Consider the following 5,289-nt stretch of genomic DNA (forward strand, 5'->3'; position numbering starts at 1 on the left):
AAGAAAATAAGTATGAATTGAAAAGAAAAGAGAAGAAGAAGAAGATGTGAGGAACTCTCATACATTATTCATATATTTTGGAGAGTTTACTTATGATTTGTATTATAATTTAGGATTAGAATTGGTATTGAGCATCCTTGTATTTGGTTGTTGCTAGCTTGACATTAGCTCCACAATCCATAATTCATTTGTTCCCCCTTCTTACCCATTACATATTGCCTTCTTCCTACCCATTTGGCATCTTAATCATGCTTGCATTTGATTATTTTGGCTTACTAGTTTTGATTGATTACCATATTAGACTGCGGGCACATTATTATAAGTCGAGGATAGTTGAGTGTTTATTCACAAAATTGTCCTTTCACATATAAAAGAGTTTGAGTGCACCGTGAGAGTCCATAAGTCGAAAGATCATGCAAGAGCTTAAAAGTTCATTTCAAGTTGTCCATGTTACGCCGTCATGTAAATCTCATCTATGTTTTGCTTTGTCCCTTGCCCATGTTGATTCGGGTTTTTAAAATCATTATGCTTAGCTTGTTTGGGATATTGCATTTGATGGGATATGGTTTCTTGCTTGGGGACAAGCAAGGGTTTAGCTTGGGGGAGTTTGATAGGTCCAAATTATATACATTTTTACCTCAATATTTAGCTCCATTTTATATGTATTATGCACTAACTTTAGTGTTAATGAGCTAATATTTGCTTTCTAGTTCTATTTGTATGTTTTGTCATGTTTTGTAGGTACATAAGCTTTTAGGAGCTTAATTCTAAAACATTTGCAAGTACTAGAAGCATGAGCTAAGTAGCTAAACTAAGGAAGAGAATGGACTAGCATGGAGAAGTTGATAATGGACCAAAATGTAGATGTGCAACAAATACAAATGCAAAGTCAAGCCCATAAATCACAAGTCAACAAAATGCCTTGGATGCTCACACATAGAGATGCTCCCTAAGATGCCAATTTAGAGATTAATGGATATTAAAGAGGCAATTTATGCAAAAGCATTGGATTCCACAAGAAATTAATGGAGCATTTAAGAAGAAATACCCGGGACTCGGCAACCCCGATCGGGGTTGGGTGTCCCCGATCGGGGACGTGTGTTTATCACTTGTTTACGTTACACACCCTACTCTTATATAAAGGGGACTTGACTCGAGGCATTAGACACCATTCGCATACACAATTTCTCATAATTCTCTCTAACTTTAGTAGTTAGATTAGTTTAGTTATTAGCTTAGCTTAGTTTAGATTTACTTTATGTTATAAACATTTCAATACAATTTCCATTCAAGTTATATTCCAAAGTTTCATTTCAAGTTATTTCATTACAAGCATTGTTCTTCCATTTCTAGTTCATTTCCATATTGCAAAGTAATTTCTATTTACATTTCCATTATGTTTATCATTTTAATTATCATTAGTGTAGTTTACAATTTTCATCATGTTTGAGTAGTTACATTTGTCTAAGGAGTAAGGGAAACCATGCATGACTAAGTAAATTGTAAATGTTAAAATGAGGCTAAGTTAAATTGATAAATTGTTTCTATCACATGTTTGCATCGTCACGTTTAATCTATGTTTAAAGGCCTTATTCATTGATTAAGTTTGTTCATTCATTTTAAAAGTTGAGAAACACGGAATTGAATTAGACTAAGCATGTGTAGTAGGACGACCGAGTCATGGACGAGAGTTTCTCTAGGACCCGGTGTTGGGGCTGGTGTCCTCTACAGTTAGTGCAATGACATATAAATCTCTAAAAGGATCAAAGGGTATACTTTTGTATCATTATCAGTTGGTCCACGTTTATCAATAACGGTTGGCTTGCTAGATAAGTTTGACGTTATTGTCATACTGATGGCGGTGATCAACTGGTCCCTAAAAGTCACACCTATAGGATACGTTTGAGAGATGTGACGGTATGAAAATACAGTCATGTTGATGCCTAATTTGACTAAGCAGTTAGTCGGAGTTATTGACTAATAATTAGTCAAACGCGATGTTGAGATAATTATTTAATCTGATTAAATAACATTGGCTAAAGTGAATTAAGCGGTTAATTCATAAATTGAATATAAACGATTATATTTAATTAATGTATATTGAATTAATTAATTATACAATATTGTCATTGTCGGACATGTATTAATATGTCGACCAATTCATGTTACTAGTCGATATTTTAATAACCGATAACGGATGACGATTTATAATTAAAAAACCCGTCATATACATTTAGCAAAAATGAGTCGGACCACGAGTTAAAATAAGGAGAAAGTGGAAAGCCCACTCTCTCCCTAATACACGGTTTGGCCGAGTAAGACAAAAGGAGAGGGCTTCTCTCCTTTTGACCTAATTCATTCATTTGAACAAAAATTAGGTTTTTGGAGCATTTTCTCTCTGAAAACCTAGATCTCACATCAAGAAAATTCACAAAAAACTCTCTCAATATTGCAAGGCAATTAGAGAGTAATTTCTAGCACAAGGGGCATAGTCTCAGACGGTCTTGGGTGCAACGATTAGGAGGAAATCTATATTGATTTCTGTTCTTAGGCCGAATTCGAAAAGGACCCGAGGTTGATTCTTATACCTTTATCGTTTCTCTCGTATTTTTCGTTTATGACAATTAATCACATGTTAAATTGCGTTATAGTCCTTAATTTTAAGGGTTTTATACGGATATTACCCTACACCCGGTCTATGGTTGACACTAATATCGTAAGGTGGGTGTCTTTAAGCCTAAACATTTATCATAAAATCAATTTCCTAACTTGACATGAGCATTTACATAATTAGCATGTGTGACCCGACCTCCCTAGACATTTTCTTTATTATTGTTTTATCATCACATCAAACCAAACCAATCAATCGACCGTTAACCTACCGAGATAAAAGTTCAATCCATAAGAACTAATCAACAACTCTCGTCTCTCTGGGATTCGACCCCTACGTACTACATTCATTTGTTTTGCTAGGGTATAAATATTATCTTTGCATAGGTGTGTGATAGCCTATCAAAGATTAAAGATTGAACAAATCAAAAATGCTTCCACTATAATAAATAGTAGGATCACAAAAGTCGTCACCTTAAAAGGTGGATGTCAATATGTCTCCCAAATTATATTGTGAATTAATGATTATTGTGTGTGTTATTAATTACACCTTAACATCTGCTATTTATAATGAATGTGAAAACTTAGTTAATGACTCCTCCGTGAATGTTTCTAAATCACCCATTTAATGGAGAAGTTAATATTCCACATTCTCTATATTAAGGTAATACTAATTTCCATCATCCTCCATAATTAAAGAAAATATTCCACTATTGGGAATTAAACGTATTTCCCTATTTGGTGTAATTACAATGAAGATTAAAAGATAACGAATAGACCAAAAACTTCCACTATTTTGTAATAGTAGGTTTACAAAATGTCGTCACCAAAATAAGGTGGAAATCAATGAATAATGAATTTTTATTGTATTGTTAAATGATAAACTTCCTCAACTATTTATAATAGCTAGGAAACACAACTTATGAATTCTCCGTGAATATATCCTATTCATTCTTTTAATAGTAATAAGAATTTCTAGGATTATTTGCGTAAACTAATTAACTTAGTTATATTTAGCACCCTCTTGTTTGTCTAAGGTTATGAAATCTTTAACCAAAAGATTAGGACCATGGTTACTATCATCATCAACCATACTGCTTGTAAGTGGGTGTGAAAAAACCCAATTTTCAGACCAAAACTTAATGTTCCTACCATTACCTACATGCCATCTTAGTCATTTTCTAAAGAGATTTCGAAGACTTATAAGCTTACGCCATTGCCAAGAAGATACTGAGTTTGGCTTATGGTCAAAAAGTGAACAATTTCTCAAGTATTTTTTAGTTATCACTCTAACCCATATATTTTCTTTATCCATAAGAATTTTCCATAAGAGTTTCATTTGGAGAGCTTTGTTCGCTGCTTCAGACGTTTTTATTCCTAGTCCACCCAAAGATTTCGTTAAACAAACTTTTTGCCAACCAATCAAATTAGGGGATCGTTGAGAAGGATTCTTGTTCCAGAGAAAATCTCTATTAATCTTATCCAATCTTTTATGGATTGACGAGGGAAGAAGGAAGCTTTGCATTTTAAAAGTTCCTTTTGAGGCTAAATTTGCATTGATCAGAACTAGTCTACCTGGACAAGTAGTGGACATGATTAGAGCTTTGGGGAGCACAAAAATTATCTTTACTTGGATAAATAGGCTCTCATTAAACTTGTGCTTGGAAATTTGCATAATTAATAGGCTAGATCGTTATATACATAAGAGGGCATAAGTGGAGATCTTACTCCCAAACAGGAATATAGCTGGGCTTGGAGAAACGTATGGTAGGTGAATGAGAAGTTAATCGAGGGATAATATGGTAATTGGTGACGTAAAGAAGGTGAAAGTTATGCTATTCATGGGGAGAACAATTGGTTGAATCTTGTTATGATAATGTGAGTTTGAGACATTGGGTTTGGAATAGAGTTTTGTGTTTCAAAACACACTTTCATTTAGTGGCGGTGCTTAAAAAGGAGATTATTACTAATTAAGGATATATTGGTTTGGATGCATATTTTAAATAATGATACATGCTTCCTCAGCCGTGTTAATGTGCAAATGTGCAGACTCATGATCACTTATTTTTCAATGTCGTTCAGTCAACATTTTTTGACTGTGTTGCCATCCTGATCTTAAAATATTGTCTCTGATGGAGTTTAGATCATGATCCCTATTGCATGAACAATTCATCAGAATTAGGTTGGCAACTCTGATTTGTCATATTTGGTGGTGGTGGAATCGATACAAATTGGAGTTTGCTGTTCGTAGACCTAGCATCATTTGTAATATACTCATAGTTAACCACCGTCAACTGTTTTGTAATATACTCATAGGTTGACAACTCTGATTTTGTCACACACTACCAAATTGAAATTTCTGGTCAAATTCGACAAAATTCCAACTCGAAAACATTATTTGTGGCATTGTACATAACACTATCTACTATACTTGACCAAACTGTTTTGATTAGCTACCAACTCATTTACTTCAATTTTATTTGTACGCAATTATGACTAATTCAATTGACATTTTGACTTGTCAGAATTTTAGTTAATTTGGCAATGCGAATTTGCTCATTAATTTCAATTTGATAGTGTGCGACAAAAGTTACTAATGTGCCAAGTTCTAAGTCGGAAAATTTTAAATTTGCTCATTGACCGAGTCATGTTGGCCGTAAAACCTTCATTTTGGCTTCC

This window comes from Silene latifolia, chromosome X, assembly GCF_048544455.1.
Source record: "Silene latifolia isolate original U9 population chromosome X, ASM4854445v1, whole genome shotgun sequence".
Lineage (NCBI taxonomy): Eukaryota > Viridiplantae > Streptophyta > Magnoliopsida > Caryophyllales > Caryophyllaceae > Silene > Silene latifolia.